Source organism: Euprymna scolopes, chromosome 36, assembly GCF_053919585.1.
Source record: "Euprymna scolopes isolate OS-2025 chromosome 36, ASM5391958v1, whole genome shotgun sequence".
Taxonomy (NCBI): Eukaryota; Metazoa; Mollusca; class Cephalopoda; order Sepiida; family Sepiolidae; genus Euprymna; species Euprymna scolopes.
Genome location: NC_136517.1, coordinates 19,858,795 through 19,878,362, shown reverse-complemented (window position 1 = coordinate 19,878,362; position 19,568 = coordinate 19,858,795). Strand labels below are relative to the sequence as shown.

Sequence of the window (19,568 nt, the reverse complement as noted above, 5' to 3'; positions counted from 1 at the left end):
AATAAAAAATAAAATATGAAATAATATTTTTTTTTAATTTAAGGGGAGAGGGTGGCCGGTATCTGCAAGTTCCGGATAAAGCAAGTAAGTATATAAGTATGTTTTTATTATATATATATATATATATGTGTGTGTGTGTGTGTGTGTGTGTGTGTGTGTGTGTGTGTGTGTGTGTGTGTAAAATATAATAAATTGCAACATTTAAAATAAAAGATAAAAGTCATTTAGTTCATTTAGAGCTTAAAATTTGCGTAATGTCAGAGAAAAATATGTGTGTAAAAAGAGGAATAGATTTATATTTTTTCTATTGAAAAAGTGAGCATGTGAACATTTATGTATTTATTTATTCTTATTGTTTTTATTTTGTTTGAACATTTGTTACGCATTTAGTATGTTAGAAGTGTTAATACAAGCAAAATGCAGTTTTTAGTCGCGTGTAAGCGACTCTATAAGTAACTCCGTCGGTCGGTCGGTCGGTCGGTCTGTCCGTAAAATTTTTGTGCTTGGCCTTTTTTGTTAAGATCAAAGTTCTGTTGCTAATAGATGCTGTTCTTAGCTTTTTAAGTTTTTCTTGGCCCTTTGGCTAAGATCAAAGTGTAGTATCTATTCCCGCAGATACTGCAAGAAAAGACCATATGTGGGGGAACCCCTACATATAAGACTTTGGTCAATGTAGGGGAAACCCTTCATACCAATTGTCATTATCCAGCACTCCTACTCCGCAGGGAGCTAGTCCCCATTTCGCCTTCACTCCTCACATTAAAAATCGGCCTTGTGCCCAATTTGCTCGATGGGGGAGCAAATGAATACCCTTTTTTCTTGTCATTTGGACCAAGATCAAGGTGTAGTATCTGTTCCAGCAGATACTGCAAGCAAAGACCATATGTGGGCGGACCCCATATATAAGACCTTGGTCAATGTAGGGGCAACCCTTCATGCCAATTGTCACTATCCAGCTCCCTTACTCGCCGGGGAGTTTGTCCCCAATTCCCCTTCATTCCTCACATTAAAAATCGGCCTTGTGCCTAATTTGCTCGGGTGTGGAGCAAATAAATACCCTTTTCTTGGCCTTTTGGCCAAGATCAAAGTGTAGTATCTGTTCTTACTACATGCTGTACTTATTGTGATATAAAGTTGAGGATCACTTTCCTATATTAATTTAATCTAAAGCGATCACCCACTTCACACCCAGTCAGTCTCACAGCCATTCAAGTCATTCTCCATATCATTCGTTCAAGTTGTTTTTGAAGGATTCCAGTTATTTTTAAGCATTTAAATCATTCTTAAGGTTATTCAATTCATCCTTAAGTTCATTAAAGTCATTTTAAGTCATTTACTTTTTATTTATTTAAGTCATTTCAGCCCATTTTTCGATCATTTTAGTTTATCTTTAAGAATTTCGTGTCAATCCTACATTCACGCATTCATTCACTACACGAGAGCACGCGACTAATGGTTATCGGCCTTGTTCGTCTTGCTCAGGACAATTTTACTTTTTTATCTGAACTGTGTGAAAAAGTCATTTAAAGTCAAATTCCGACAAGTTTAGAGGCAAAACGTCTTAATGTTTTTTTTTGTCGCCTGTTTTGTAAATGTATCGGCTATATTTTGTTCTGATGCTAGGAAATTTACAATAATGGATTCCTTTTTTATGTCGTTTCTTAGAATATGAGATTTAATATTTATATGCTCAGATCTTTGGTGAATTACTGTAATCTGCGCTAAGACTATGCAATTTATTACAACAGGAGGGTTAGTTAAATCTGGTTTTGAAACAGTCTGTAGAATGACCTTTAGATATGGCGCTTTCTGTGCAGAAAGTGAAAGCGCTATAAATTCTGCCTCACAAGTAAAGAGATACAATCTGCTGCTTTTTATAGTTCTATGAAATAATAGGCCCATCTTTTGTTAGTCGAAAACAATATCCAGTTATACGTTTTTCATTGTTCACATAATCTTAGACAATAAATATTAACTATCTATAAATATTAAAATAAATGCATTATGTAAGATATTTCTTTATTGTATATATATATACATAAAAAGTATATACATTATATTATTAAAGGGTATATATATATATATATATATATATGTATGTGTGTGTGTGTGTGTGTGTCTGTATGTATATTTACATATATATGTGTGTGTGTGTCTGTATGTATATGTACATATATATATAGTGTTTAAGCCTGACGAATTCTCACGAGAATGAAACGCGGAATATTTTGTGTAGCTTAATTGCCATATATATTTTCATAACTTACTATCTAGCTCTATGTATGGAGCACTGTTGAAGTAAATAGTGAAAAATTTACGCATAAATTATATCTTCGTATATGAATTTATGTGATTTAATATTAAGTAAGCATATATATATATATATATATATATATATATATATATATATATATATATACTAGCAAAAATACCCGTCGTTGACTGGGTTCAAAAACAGCCTACAGAAAATCGACTCTGATTTATGAAAGTATGATAGGTTATGAAAAGGAAGGGTTGTAAAGAGATAACTTTGAATTTGGGGGTATCAAAACCAAAGCAGAATATGATGAAAGTAAAAATAAAATAGATAAACCCCATAATTTATTATACCATACCTGTTCACACTGAAACACTTATCACAATATTCTGTGCATCTATATTAAAAAACCTTGTAAAACTTTATGACATATTTCCATTCTATGGGGGTCAGGTGCGAACGAACACCCCATAATTTTATTATGCCATATTTCTTCAAACTGAAACATAATTATCAAAGTATACTTACGCAGATAGATATGAAAAGTCTTTATTAAAGTTTGTGCCAATTTCCATTCTATAGATGTCAGGCGCGAACGCAGACCACACAATTTTATTATACCATCCCTATTTTAGTTAAAACATACTTATCAAAGTATTATTATGTATATCTATATCAATGATTTTTAAATTTTTAAAGTTTTTAAAGTTTTTATTTCCATACTTTGTGGACCAATTTTAATGAACCACTGTTCTGCTAGATCAAACATACCCATTCCTGTGTCTCGATAATCTTCTATCATTATATGTAATCAGTTTTTAAAAATAGTCAACCATATAGGAGCCTATTTGTGACCAGACACACACACATTCATATATATATATATATATATATATATATATATATATATATATATATATATGTGTGTGTGTGTGTGTGTGTGTGTGTGTGTGTGTAGTGCTAGTTTGATTTCGTTTCCTAAAAGTACATCCACTTAAACAACATAGTGTCTACAAAAAGAAGTGCCCAATGAGTTAACAGAGCATATTATATTAAATTCATTTATACAAATAAACGGCTACATATGTGCATACATGTTTCTGTAATTTCTTGTTTCCGAGAAATCACGTCATCAGGCCAAGGATATCACTTTAAGCGATATCCTTGGCCTGATGACGTGATTTCTCTGAAAAGGGAAATTATAGAAACATGTATGCACATATGTAGCCATAAATTTGTAGGTGGCCAATCTGTGTTTTCTTACACCTTTATTCATTTCTTCTTTCTGTATTTAACAAACGGACACTTGGATACTGAATGCGAGATATAAAAATGTGGGGGAGGAAATAGGAAGAGAAGAAAAGGAAAGAGCTTCCAACACAACTCATACGTAAAGATTTAGAAAGACGGGCGCATGCGCGCACGCGCACACGCACGCGCACATATACCCTTCCTCCTTTTTACCCCGTTATCCCCCTCCACTTTCCATCCTCTTGTGAACCGAACAAGTGGACAACTCGATAAGTTTCAAAATGCTTTTACAAATGGAACCATTCTCTTTTCTAGCACGGTCGGATCAGATGCGGAACCATTTGGCATTATTGACGGCTCGTCTGGCAATTTGCAATATTCAACGCCACCGGACTAATTACAAGAAGGGGGGAGGGGCGTGTGATCGGGGATGATGATGGATGCCAATGTTGGATGAAGTAGAACAGGAGAATAGAGGTCGCCATTTTGAAATAGGATTTTCGTCATAGCTTTAGATAAGTCTCTAATCGGGGAAAGTTCTAAATCATGTAATCTGTTTCTCTACGCTGTTACCAATCAATCGATCCATCGATCTATATCAGACGCGTTATCCATCATTCTATTTTTCTGTCCCGTTCGTTTAATTATTTTATTTTATTAATCTACTGGCGGTGAGTGGGGGGGGCAGGTCGTAAAATATTTTTAAATACGATATTTTGTCCAGATTTCGTAGATATTATTAGTCGTGATTTCAAAAGTAAAAAAAAAAAAAAAAAAAAAAAAAAACAGTATTCGGGTGCCATCGAATCCAAAAGCAAAGCTGTAACATACAAATCTGATGACGTTACCACTGTAACAACGTAACACGCATATGAACTGATTTAAAAAATAAACTTTGATAAACGTATAAAATGCATCAGGATTTGGTTTTCATTTTGTGCCCCATTTTGTATGCCTTGACAAATATTTTAACCAGCTAAATACCTATAAAAGAACAACCCGCTAAATGTCCAACCACGTGGTGCCCCTAGTGCCGCTCTACGACTTTTAGTTTCGGTAGAGATAGAGTTTGAAAATATGAAGACAGACAGACAGACGTAGTGAGTTTTATAAATTAGATTTTTCTACAGCATATCTATCACACACGTTTTTGTTCTATTTAACAATTAACATAGTTATAATGCAATTGATGAACTTTTAATCTTAATAATGCTTTTTTTTTATTCTTTGTTCAAACCAAACTAGCACTGGGTCTGCTATTTAGCACCATGTCTAGATGAGCATCACTTTTTAGGTAGGTAGGTGAGTAGTAAGATGTTTGTTCACGTCACATTTAAATTTCTGCATGTTGGTACAGTCATAGAAGCAGTTAATAGAGAAGAAATACGAGGTTCCTTTATTTTAGGCACCTCGTATTTCTTCTCTATAAACTGCTTCTGTGACTTTTTTTTCCGCATGGGCGCTTTTATTAATAGTACGCACATGAAACTCTAGTCCCCTTCGAAGTAATCACCTTCGGCTGCAATGCACTCTTGTTGTACCGTTCCAACAACTTCTGGAAAGACCCATGGAACATTTCTTGTATGAGCGTGTCAAAAACCCTCGTCACAGACTACTTCATCTCCTTAACTGTTTCATAAAGACGGCATCTAAAGTTTTCATGGAGCTTGGGGAATAACCAAAAATCACAGGGAGCAAGTTCTGGACTATAGGAAGTGTGAGAAATTGTCTTAATGCCCATCTTGGTCATGACGATGTCTTTATATTTATCTTCTCTAAGTACTCTGGGGACAAACTTCGCGCAAATCGTCCGCATCTTCAGTTCCTCGCAAATAATTGTCTACAGTTCCCACACTGACATCAAATGGGCACTTATTGTCTTTATAGACGCACGAAGGTCCTTTTCCATAAGTAGTAAAATTGTACATCTACAGGATGGGACTATAAGATTGCCGCCCTAGAAAAGACATGATTCCATTTCCATTTAAAGAAAACGGATTTTCTTTGTTGCTGCAGATCATCTACTAGTTGGCTAGTTTTGTACACATTTACAGAGCGATCGGAGCTTTTTATCATGTCCAAAAGTGACGCAATCTTCAACGAGACAGATTGGAGGTGCGTCGCTGTACAACTCATGCTCTCTACCGATCTAAGTTCTGACAACAGGACCATTGCCAGCACCGTACAAATGCAAACCCGGAGAGTTTAACGCTCAATATCAGACGGCCCACGGTTATGTGGTTTCAAGTGAGGGCCACATCATGCCACCTCACATCTTCGAAGTCAACTTGAAATTCAACACCAAAATGTACCTTGTTTTGCTGAGGAGTGTTGTGATCCCCTGGTGCAATCAGGTTGCTATTGACAGTAGCTGCATTACTCATGTCCCGGCTCACAAGTTCAAAGTGATCCAGGGTTGAGTTGAGGCTAAAAATTAAAGCATGAACTATTACGTTACGCATGCATATTCGTAATGCCGTCGTTTGACCTGCACCTGGAACATTCCATTTATAAAAATTTTCACACATTTGCACCGATTTTCCTCGGCTAAAACCCAAATATAAATTTTCGCATGAGTTCAAATACCCTTAAGTAGACATAAAACTGACAAAGGAGTTTGGTAGGCAAAATCTTTTAACCAAGTATATATACGCATACATAATATATATAGAAAAATGTTTGTGCTTACTATAAACCATTTACGCAAATTTAACACAAGTATAAATCATGTAGATTATCTGCATGAATATAATTACACGTAATAGTTAACTAAAGATGATCATCCCGTAAGAAAGCCGAAAAAAAAACAAATACTGAATTAATTAAAATGAATGTTTAAAAGAATATGCAAATCAATTAGATCTTTTGCAGATAAATGCAGTTCCACAAACAATATATAACAAAGTTATATTTTCTTTTTAAGTAAATAGAAAAAAGGTTTTTAATATAAATATCAACAGACAAAATAAAAACAAATTTATAGGAGTATAGATAGATAGAAGAAGATAGATAGATATAAGGGAATAACCTTCACGGGACATTATTTACTTTTCTTATCCCCCAAAATCAAGGAAAATTAACATTATCAGTACTTTTCCCTATTTTCTGCCATGATTTGTTCAAACAATAGATTCGGTATTGAATTTAATGATGATGGATATCCCAATTTATATATCTAAAATTATGAGAATCTGTGTGTGTATGAGGACCACTTTCGACCTATATGTACTATATATTGGGTCCAATATAATATAATGATAAATGCGAAATCTACATAAATCAGAATATCATATTTAAGCGTATTTTATGACCGGGTGGTATGTTAGAATATATATATATATATATATATATATATATATATATATATATATATATATATATATGTATACACACACACAGACCTCTCAAACGTTGAGCCGACCTTGAATAATAAAACTATTATCCTTGTCCGTAAATTACAACGATGGATGCACGTCAGAGAGAATTTGGAGAAAGTTGTCACTAGAAGAACAGGCAAATTTTTTGTAAATGTAATATGTGTAAAAAAGTCCCTATTTATTTCAAACTAGCATGAAGATCCGACTTTACCCGGGATTAAATGAAGATCAACAAATGTTCTGCGTTTCCAGTACCTTTACTGTAATCGAAATCGATGAAATCGCTTACTTTCCAATCAATTCGATTGATTGCCTACACTAGTCGGATACTCACCACGATGCTTCGAGAAAAAGCTTCACATGCCTCTTCGCAGTGACTTACTCCACAATCGATTTGATGAAATAATTTCCATATGATAATTTGAATTAATGTTTAAAATACAAAAGTTATGTATCCTAGTTCATTTCGAATGCGCCCCTGTCATAAAGGATACTGTTGATATTTTACGGCGAACTCTTCTGTTTGTGCGATGATAAAACTTATGAAAATGCACTTGTTAAGTTGGGCTGTATACGGGTGTTAACTTTGGTCAAATTCGGACTTTTTTTTTTTTTTGGTAAGAAGATCTTTTCGATTATCGATTTTCGATGCTTATTGGAGGCATTCCGACACATAACCTAAGGAATACTCCCGCTCACATAAAGTACAGTTGTGTGAAATTTCAAAAACATCGGCCCAACTGTTTTGAAGTCCATAAGGAACTAATTCACAGGCACACACACAGACACACAAAGATAAAGCTTTATTTATATATAAGAAGAAATTTCTCTAGTTAGATGTCTGTATTCAAATAGTTGATTCTGCCTATTTACCACCTCTCCAAGATAAACTGATATATCTCATTAGACTCTTGTGTATGTGTCGACTTGTCAAAGTAAAATTTTGAGCCCAGCGCAATTTATTGAAAAATTAACATATGTTGTAAACTGTCGTACGTGTATATTCATACCCAACAGCTGTGATCGACACTGAGAAGAAGACGCGGTCTATAATAAAAAAGGTATGAATTTTCCTCTCATATATTCTAATATGGACCCCTTATCCAAAATACACATATTTATATACACTCCACCTATAGAGCATTATAACTGTTGAACAAATACTGAAATACCTCTGAAAAGCAGAAACATAAGATCAAAATGAACACATACTAGGCTGCATCCCAAGGAAGAGGGAATGCCTGGGAAGATAGTATCATTGCACACAAAAAATGATACACTACTCTTCCCTCGGCCAAAAAAATAGACCGTGGCTGTGGGGTTGAGCTCATGAAAACAGAACATATAATCCAATACCCCTAAAAGGAAAAGACAATGCTTGGGTGGATAGTCTCATGACAAAATAAAAGATATTACACTACGACTCAAAGAGGGGTTGAATATTTGTGAGAATGGGCTCTTGAGAACAGAACAGATACTACAATATCCTCAAAAGAGGAGATAATACATGTAAGGTGTGTATCATGACATTACAGATACTAAATTAATCCCCTTACTACGAAATAATAATAATAAGATTATGCCTGCAAGCATGTTCCCATGCAGACGACCATGTACAACACTGCTCTCAAAGGAGGAGATAATGCCGAGGACGATAATATCATAACAGCAGAACATATCCATATCTCTTAATTAAGCGTTAAAAGACAGTAGTAACATATTTTCATATTCAGACAGACAGATATCAAATCTCTATATGTAATAGCAGGGTTATCCGATGTTGCCCGGGTAAGAATATGGAACAGCAATATATGCAGCATTATATTAAAGAGAATTTACTTTTACAACAACCTTGATATTGTCAGCTGGATATTAAGTAGAATTAAAATAAAACAAGAATCTTATTGTAATATTTAGGCGTCTTGCTCCCCTAGTGCCCCCATCCCCGTTTGGTTGGGTAGTTTCATGCCTTCTGTTATCTCCAGTTTTCCCTTTCTTATAACTAGTAGGGCACATTTTTCCATGCCAAATTCCATTTGAATATCCTTGCTGAAGATCCTGGTAGTGTTTTTATTAGTGTCTCTAGTTCATTTTCGGTCCTTGCGAAAAGTTTCCGATCGTCCATGTACATTAGGTGGTTCATTTTTTCCTCCGTGTTAGAGAACTTGTATCCGGCTTGGCATTTTGTCAGTATATTGTTCAAGAGCATCATGACTATTATGAACAGTATTATGAATCTCGTTGGAAGACGCCTCTTTGTATATTAATTTATTTTATGTGTTGTCCATCAGCTGTCAATTCCAATGTCCATGCTTTCATTGCATTTTCTATTACGTTGACGATCCTGCTTGGTAGTTTATGCATTTTTAAGCATTCTATTATCCATGTTGTATGCTTTTTTTGTAATCTATCCACGCCATGGCGAGATTTTTCCTCCTTTTTACCCTCTTTTAGGATCCTTTGGTCTATATATAGCAGATATTATTATTATTGTTATTATTATTATTATTTTTATTATTATTATTATTATTATTATTATTATTATTATTATTATTATTATTACTATTATTACTATTATTATTATTATCCCCTGATGTTTTAGGTGGCCTTCAGGCCTCTGCTATTGTAGGTACAACCAACATCCTTACAAAAACCCTTGATCTTCGAAGCTCCTGGTTTGGAGCTGGGATTGAGGGAAATCCTCTGAAAATGAATCCCATCCCTTTCCAGAGAGACGTTAATAAACGAAATCAGAATTATTATTATTATTATTATTATTATTATTATTATTAGCAGGACCCATGGAATTTCCAGAGAACGAGAAATGAAAATAATAAAATTACTTCTTCAGTTCAGTATATTGAAAGGCAATGTATTTTTGCCCTGTTTTTTTCGAATGTTTTCTTTTTACCGTGAATGTTTTCTTTTTACCTGCATGCTGAAATAACAAGTTCCTTTCTCACACAACAATGATCATGCTTTATTATAATTATATGCATCAAAGGGGGCTCACTCTTATATTTTAGTCCAGGATTTCCAGATTGTTTTTTTAAGCCAACTTTTCTAATTTGGCCCTTTTTTAGCAGTTTGTCCTCCAAAGGTTGCATTTAGTCTTTTTGAAAACGTAACATATGAATTAAGAAGAAGGAACCAGCAGAATACTATTTAGATTTCTCCCTCTCTTTCTCTGTATATATATATATATATATATATATATATATATATATATATATATATATATATTCAGAAAGTGTGAGTGAATATATATAATTATTTGCCGCAGCGGAACCAACGTCGCAGCTCACAAGAGCCAAGAAAGCCAACAAACAAGAAATCCAAGACTCGAGTTTCGCTCTCATGAGTTAGACATACCCGTGCTCAGGATTTGAAACCGGAACCTCTTGCATGCTAGGTAAGCACACTACCAACTGAGCAAACACGCCACACACACAAGAATGTCTATTAACTTACACAGATCAAGCAACCCGCTGCACAGATCCGACAGTGGAAAGAACCTACCTCATATCGAAAAGGGACGAGGTATCAAACCAGCTTTAACCCAAGCCGATGTCTCACGAGTAGGAATTTTATATACTCGAAAGAACGATATCACCCTAACAAGCTAACCTTACGAGTAATCAACAGAATGTTCACAAAGTGTGAGAGAATATATATAATTATTTTCCACAGCTGAACCAACGTCGCCGCCCACAAGAGCCAAGAAAGGTTTCAAATCCTGAGCGCGGATATGTCTAACTGATGAGCCCAAACGAGGGCTAAACTCGAGTCTTGGACTTACGGTTTGTTGGCTTTCTTGGCTCTTGTGGGCTACGACGTTGGTCCTGGTGTGGAAAATAATTATATATATATATATATATATATATATATATATATATATATATATATATATATATATATATATATATATATATATATATATATAGTATAACTCCTATAATTTGAACATACGCTTCGTTCAAATTTGAGGATGCTGTTCAAGTTTTGTGATAAAATAATGTGCTGCAGTTAACTTTAATTTTCTAAGAATTAATAAATAGTAAATGAAATTCATTGCTATATGATACTTCAAGTATATATTAAGTTGAGTTTACGATATATTGCAAGTAAGAATTGTTAAATATTATTACCAGGGACAAAAACATTGAAAATAAATTAAATCTACTCTTACTTGTTAGGTATTTATTACCTAAGTTATCATCTACAGAAATCATACATTTATGTAAAATACAGTTTTTTTTAGTTATTCATTGAATGAGTCTCATTGCAGTTTCTATTTTCATCGATTGAGCTCTCGGGCGCTGCCATTGTATTCCGTAAGCGATCACGAAAATCTACAATTTCTTGGTTCTGTAGCTTCTTTATCATTATATCTCTTCGGAGTGACATTGCTTGCAAAATATAGTTGTCACTAAAGTAAGAACTTTTTTCTAGAAATGTTATAACCGTCTCCATAGACTTTTCTGCATCATCGCATGATATTGCTTCATTAGAGTGTTCTTGATTATTTAAATTAGGATCAAGAGAACGGGAGCTTTCGCTATTTCCATCATATTACTGCCTTCAGGATATTGATCAGTAGTTTCCTCATCTTGTTGCGCCCACATTCAACATCATTTGCATTAAGTGATTTAAGAAGAGCGTGATTGGTTGGTAACCGTTTGGTTTCAAGAATTTTTTCTAGACCAGATGTATTCTCTGATTCTTTCAGTTCAGAAGCCTTTGGCGCTGGGCATAATTTACCCCATGTTTTTGTTAATGTGCTTACTTGATTCCATGCACTTGTGAGAGAAAATATGGCATCTTTGATAGTAAAATGGCGCTGAAAATCGCTTATACTCACGGTACTATTTATCATATTTATCATGAAATCATTTCTGTAGAAACATTTTAAGTTCCAAATAATTCATTGATCTATAGGTTGGATGAGAGAAGTCACATTAGGTGGCAAGTAGCACATAAAAATATTCCCGCAAGATGAGAGTAGTTCTGACTCAGGAGGATGTGTTCTAATTATCCAACAGAAGCAAGTACTTTGAATCAGGTTTACCTAATTCAAGAAAACGCTTCTGGACAACTGGCACAAATTCTTGCAAAAACCATTTTTAAACAACTGTTGATTCATCCATCCATTTCATTAAGAATAACAGGATACGGGCAAAGGCGAAACTCCTTTCAATGCTCGGGGACACTTTGATTTGCCGATGACAAGAAGCTTAAGGTTATGAGTTCCAGAAGCATTAGCGCATACCATCACTGTTAGTCTTTCTTTGTTTAATTTGAATCCTTTTATTTTCTGCTCCTCGGATCCGGCTAATGCTTTTGTAGGTAAGCACTTCCAATTCAAGCCACTTTCATCAGCGTTGTAAACATCCTCTCGTGTTAAACCATAATCGGCAATTATCGTCTTGAATTTGTCACAATAATTTGATGCTGCGTGTGTATCAGCAGACCGTTGTTAGCCTGACATTGTTAATTGTCTTATACCATGTCTACTCTTAAAGCTCCTAAGCCAGCCTTCACTGAATGTCATATCTTCTGCGGTATTCATCTCTTCCTTAAGAGATTTTGCTTTAGCAATTAACATGACCCCAGATATTGCTACACCTTCATTCCTTTTTGCTACAAACCACTCATGCAATATTCGATCGAATTCAACTTGCTTTGATCTGCGAAGAGTCCTTCTTTTGGCATGTCTTTTATTTGAAGAGAAAGGGGCAGCCTTCAATATTTCCTCCTTTTTCTTTTTAATGTAAAACAGTGTACTTCTTCCAATCTTATAATCTCTCAATATAACGCTATTTTCAACTCTAGCATCTAATTTTTCTATAATTTGACGTTTTTCGAGTAAAGTCGGTGTCACTTATTTTCTTTTAGAGTTGCAAGCCATTGTGATGGGTTGTTTCACGCTATTTTAAATATAGCAATCTGAAAAAAAATTACAGTTAGTGTAAATTATCAATAGCTAATCTACATTAATTACATAGTACCAATATTAACATTTCTACGCAATATAACCATGTAAACGGTTTTACTGCAACTCCGCATCAAATATGATAATACAATTTCAATGGCGAGACAGTTCAAGTTTAGAGAAAGTCCAAGTTTAGAAGAAGTCCAAATGAGAGGAAGTCCAACTTTAGAGGAAGTTCAAATTAAAGGAGTTTTACTGTATATATATATATGTACAGATAGATAGATAGATAGATAGATAGATAGATAGATAGATAGATCTACGTATATAGAGAACAATAAAGAAAGAAAGAAAAGATTATTTTAAAATGGGAAATATTTTACTGGATTTTCTATAATTTGATTAATTAAAAACGGGCGGTATTATCGAAACCGCGCCCTCGATGTTTTCAGTCTGATTTTTCCCTAATTAAACAAGACAGAGACAGAAAGAGAGAGAAAAGAGAAAGCGAAACGTCTGTTAATGTGTGTGTGTGTCCTCATATTCATGTGTAACTATATTACCGACACCAAAAAAGATGCGCAACGGGAGGCCTATCTGATTTCAGTAACAATTGATTTTAGACACTCATAACTGTTTTCCTAAAACGAAGTACGAAACAATATAGACGTTTATTTTTTCTTTTAAAATATTATTTTCGTTTTTACATTTTTATTTAAAACATATTCTTATGGAACTATTTTATTTAAAAAATATAACTTTTTTAATGCTTCGTGATGCCACAAATGTTAAAACAAAGCACTTATCTATAATATAAATCTCACCTGTCTGTTTAAATGTATTATGTATGTATGTCAGCCTGAAACATTCGACAGAAGGGACGGATTTTCACGAGGTCGGTATCATGTTGAAGCTCGACCCCTCGTACGGCAAATATCGAAAAATTGGCTAAAAACATTATTTCCTACACCCTCCACTGGGCACTTTTATACAGGGAGGGATCGCTTTATCCGCTGATATTTTCGAAAGTCGTCCCCTCTTTTCGATTGTCTAGCCTTTATTTAAAGCTTCGTCACTTCCGGTTTGGCGATGGACGCAACGGCAAAAACGTCACTTTTTTGTTTTTTGTTATTTTCACGTTCATTTCCTTCTTAATGGTACAGGTTCGAGCCTTCCTGCCTACTACCACTTTTTTTTTATTTATTATTATTTTATTTTTTTTTGCTCTACACACACCTCCAAACATCCGGGCAACGCCAGCCACCCAGACTAGTCTTACAGAAATAAAAATAATAAAATATTTTACAGTTTTATGATAACAAAATATTTGTTAAAACTACGATAATTTTTCGATTTCCATTTGACTTTAACAAGCTAAATTCTCTTATTACAGCATTTTCTAATTTTTTTCATCGACTTTTCTAAACAAGTTCTTGTTGAGCCGTCCTCTTAAATAATCAAGTTATACCCATTTAACATCACTAACAATTATTACGTTATTGTCCTGATGATCACCTTGCACTCATTAACCCTTATCCTCGAGTAGATTTCGGGTCTTGATAAGTGGTGACTCTCTTGTAAAATAAACATATAAGAATGATTAAACCGTTTTCATTGTGGCTATTTTGTAGTCAGTCGCACTGCTCGTCCCCTTCGTGGAACTAAGACACGTGCTAGAAATTTATGTTGAGCAGTCTCTTTTGGGTAGTGTTTATTGGTTTTGGTGGGGCGGGTTTCGAGCCAAGCTGAAAGTGGTAGCGAAGAATGGAAACAGAAAGAGAACACCTTCTGATCGGACAGCTCCGTTGCGTCTCTTTTTCAGATGTCGAAGAAGAAGTTATCTGGGCGGGATATTAGTTTTTCCGTCTCGATTTATATCGAATGGAGATGAAGGACATTGGAGATGGATCGGTGATGCTAAGTGGTTGGCGGTGACGGCGGTGACCTTAGCATTTCATCACTGCTGTCCCCCCGGTATACACCACGACCGGACTGGCTAAACAAGTCGTATCCGTTTAAAATGTTAATAGAGGAAGATCGAGGCAAAGCGAGCCCAACCAAGCGACCAGACAGACAAACCACCGCTCACCACGACAACCAACACCGTCCGCCATTGAAAAAGTTGAGGCGGGAGAGCGGTACTTAGAATGCTGTACAAAATTACCCATGCGACGTACAAATACACAGGCACACACGCATGCGTGAACACATGCACACATATAGGCACTCACATATTCTGTTTCTTCCTTACTCGCTACGCCCTTTCTTTCTATTCTGTTGTCCTCTTCCACAGAGACTCATACTTTATTTCCAGCGACGACGGCGCTCTCTATTCTCTTGTGTTGCTTATCCCCTCCCCTAACTTTCACCTTCTCTTTCTTCGTTTTTACCTTACTATTTCCTCTTTTTCTCTCTGCGTATCTTTTCACATATCTCCTCTTTTGCTTTTTATCTTTAACCGTTTTGTTCTTTTTCTCAATTTATATCTGTCTTTCTCTTACTCTCTCTCTCTCTCTCTCTCTCTCTCTCTCTCTCTCTCTCTCTCTCTGTAACGTTGTTATTACTTTTAAAATGGACCAAACGTTCTATTTAGAGACTCGCAAAGAAAATAAAACTTTTGCACGAATTTTTAGATAAAAGAAAAAGTTATTTCGGTTCGTTTTCATACACAAGTCGCCGACACGTATTTACAACACAACACAATGTTTTCTTTTTCTTTCTTTTTCCTTTCAGATTGTAGTATTTTATGTATACCTACAATCAACTGTTATGTTATAGTAATTCTGTATATGCCTCCAGGTCGACCGGCTCCCTTTCAAGGGGAACAGAAGGATGAGATTCATGTGCTTGTCAAGCGTGTTTCTCCCTTGTAATAGTCAGACTAAATTTTGCCTGTTGCAGCTGGTCGTTTCGCTTTCGCTCAGGAAAAATATTGAAGTGCAATAAAATCAGTCACGTCTTTTTTTTTTCTATCTGTCTTTTCCTTTGATCTGGATGCACGTACATGCATTTTATTCTGTGACGTCATGCTCACACCACGGCTAAAATGCTGACGTGGCGTAAAGTCGACATGTAAGTTGTCAGTATACGTACGTGTCCTTGCTTGGTTTTTTAAATGGTGGAGCTAGTGACTAGTTTACATCTCTTTCTCTCTTGTTATATGTTTCTTTTGTCAGTTTTTTTTTTGTTGTTTTTTTTTTTCGTTTTGTATAAAGCTGTATTTTTAATAGTCCTTCTTCCTTTTATTGTGTCCTATTATATGTTTGCTTTCTTCTGTTTACTATTAGAAATGGATTGTAATTATCCTCAACATATCGCATATTAATTTTAATTTTGATTCAAATCCATAAAGCTTTTTTTTATTTTATTCTAGAAAATGTTTAAAAATTACAGACTTAAGCTTAAGAAGTCTTCATAAGAAATTTAGACTTAGGGAAGCTTGTTCCATTTGTAAATCTGAAATATTTGAATTTTCAAACTTGAGTCTGTCCTTATATTATGCCGTCTTTTTCGTGGGTTTTAAACTTGATTTTCGTTGCTACTACTACTAAAATAGTAACTATTCATTGATTTGGAACTACCAGTTAAACTAAACTCCAATTTTTGGTCTGCAGATTTTAAAATTGATTTATATGTGGATTCGAACCTGCGGAATAAATTCGATTTACTAGTAACCGGTAAAAATTGCCGCTAGTAAGTCAAAAAATTTTTTTAAATTGGAAGTTTTCAGACATAAGTTGAACTAATATGTATCCTTTAAGTATGCGCTAATATACATTTATACGTTTATGTCAGTTAGTTTGTAAAGTTTTGAGGGACCATATCTCAAATGCGAGTAAGTAAGGCTGGAGAACTAAATGTTTTAGCTTCGATTCTATCTGATCGAACCCTACGCTACACACACACAAACACACATACACACACACACACACACACACACACATATATATATATATATATATATGTATATATGTATATGTATATATATATATATATATATATATATATATAGTGTAGAACGAAAACATTGTCGCTCTAAAGGAAGCAACACCAGTTTTATTTTTAAACTTTTTATTGAAAAAAATTATTTCAGGTAACTAGATTATGTAGTAGAGCTGACATCTATTCACTGTAGCCGCCTTCAGTCTCAATCACCGCTTCCCTACCGGTCTAGAACTGGACTTGTGAGCCGGCGTTGAGTCCTGCTGCCACACCCAGCGTCTGCCAGCAGCCACCTGATTGCACCAGGGGATCGCCACACAGTTCAGCACATCCAAGTACACTTTGGTGTTGATTTTCAATCTGACTTTGGTGTTGACTTTTAAGCTGACCACATTAAAGGCCATAACCGTGGCGGGAAACTTTGTTTTCATCACCTTCTGTTATTCGTAGCAATTCAGGCATGCATTCTGAAGTTTTGACAACAGGGCGCTTGCCAGCAGGCAATGGTCCTGTTGTCACAACTTGGATCGGTAGAGAGCATGAGTTGTACAGCACCGCAACTTCGATCTCGCTCGTTGAACATGGTAAACTTTCAGATATGATAAAGACTCCTATCGCTCTTGAGATTTGCACACGACTGGCCAACTAGTAGATGAAAAAAAAAAGAAAATCTGTTTGTGGCGACAATTTTATCGTTCCACCCTATATACAAATATATATATATATATATATATATATATATATATTTGTTGAGATCTCGATGAAATACACATATTATTGCTATCAACCAATCCTCTGAAGACTTGATTTTTGTTAAATCAATATATATATATATATATATATATATATATATATATTTAGCCAGTAGAGTTTAGTTTCCTAGAAGTACATCCGATGAAACATGTGTCTACCAAAGAGTGCTCAATGAGTGAACAGAGCAGGTATATTAAATTTATTTATACAAACATTGATGACTACATATGCATATATGTAGCCATCAATGTTTGTATATATATATATATATATATATATATATATATATATATATATATATATATTCATATATATATATGTATATTCACAATACATATATATATAATTGTTGAGATCTCGCGGTCTGTTATTAAAACATCAGGCTAGGGATCGAGCAGTGGTGAGTTCGAGTATCAATAAGTTTAGCTATACTGACGAGAAGCGAAACTTCAAAACATGTCCTGTTTATAGATAACTTAATTTTATGCACGTAAAATAGTTAACTAAGTAAATATTTAAATATTTAAATAATAAAATAATTACAAAATATGGGGGCGACTAGAATATAAACAAAGGGCAGATAACTTCTCCTTTTAAAGCAGTCAGGGAGTGAAAAATAACACCATAGTATCGCTACAAAAAATGAATAAATAAACGATCTCATATATATATATATATATATATATATATATATATATATATATAATATAATATAAAGCTGAACGTCTATGTGTTTGTGTGTGTCTGGTCACGAGTAGGCTCCTATATGGTTGACTATTATAGAAAACTGATCACATATAATGATAGAAGATGTATTGTGACACAGGAATGGGTATGTTTGATCTGGCAGAATGATGATTCATTAAAATTGTGGGTCTGCGTATGCGCCTCGTTCACAAAGTATGGAAATAAAAAATTTATAAATTAAAAAAAAACGTTTACAAGTTGTTTTTGATATAGGTGTATATAATAATACTTTGACAAGTATGTTTTAACTTAAATAGGGATCATATAGTAAAATTGTGGGGTCTGCGTTCGCGCCTGGCCTCCATAGAATGGAAATAGGCACGATCTTTAATAAAGACTTTTCATATCTATCTGCGTAAGTATACTTTGATGATTATGTTTCAGTTTGAAGAAATATGGTATAATAAAATTATGGGGTGTTCGTTCGTTCCTGACCTCCATAGAATGGAAATATTGTCACAAAGTTTAACAAGTTTTTTTAATATAGATCCACAGAATATTGTGATAAGTGTTTCAATGTGAACAGGTATGGTATAATAAATTATGGGGTTTATCTATTTTATTTTTACTTTCATCATATTTTGCTTTGGTTTTGGTACCCCCAAATTCGAAGCTATCTCTTTACAACCTTTCCTTTTCATAAACTATCATACTTTCATAAATTAGAGTCCATTTTCTGTAGGCTGTTTTTGAACCCAGTCAACGACGGATACTTTTGCTTGTGTGTTATATATATATATATATATATATATATATATATATATATATATATATATATATATATATATATATATATATAGCAACTCATTTCATTTGATTAGTTAATTTAATGTCTCTCTGGTTCGACCAGATCGATACTTATTGATTTTGCTTCGATATGGCAACGCTATTCTTTCTCGCTCCTATTATTTCGTTAAACGAGATTAAAAATGGTTTTATATTGATGGCGACAACTTGAGAGATCATAACTCATAAATTGACAAAGTCATTCGCTGAAAAAATTTCGCTTTTATTGCTATATAGCAGGATAATTCGGTGTTACCCAGGATTGTATTATAAACCCATTTGCGCACGAATTTTGTTACTGATATACGTTTTCTATGGCACGGTGTTTAGTTTAGCAAACTAATAGTATTCATTATTTACGTCTCACTGGTTAATGTTTTCATTAACAAAGTACTGAGGGTTTTTTAAGGCCTGGTCGACTTTTAGTCAATATCTTTTCTTTTTTTTATTTGGTTCCTTTTTTCATTGTTTGTTTTATTTGACATTCCTTTTATGAATGTTTCAATATAAAAGGTGATCTAAT

At 34.3% G+C, this 19,568-nt stretch overlaps 2 pseudogenes; both read left to right on the top strand.

Annotated features, from left to right (window-relative positions):
- The first annotated feature begins 563 nt into the window (after window positions 1–563).
- LOC145260894 (U2 spliceosomal RNA) lies at window positions 564–688 on the top strand (annotated as a pseudogene).
- A 367-nt stretch (window positions 689–1,055) lies between these two features.
- LOC145260800 (U2 spliceosomal RNA) lies at window positions 1,056–1,182 on the top strand (annotated as a pseudogene).
- Window positions 1,183–19,568: the final 18,386 nt, after the last annotated feature.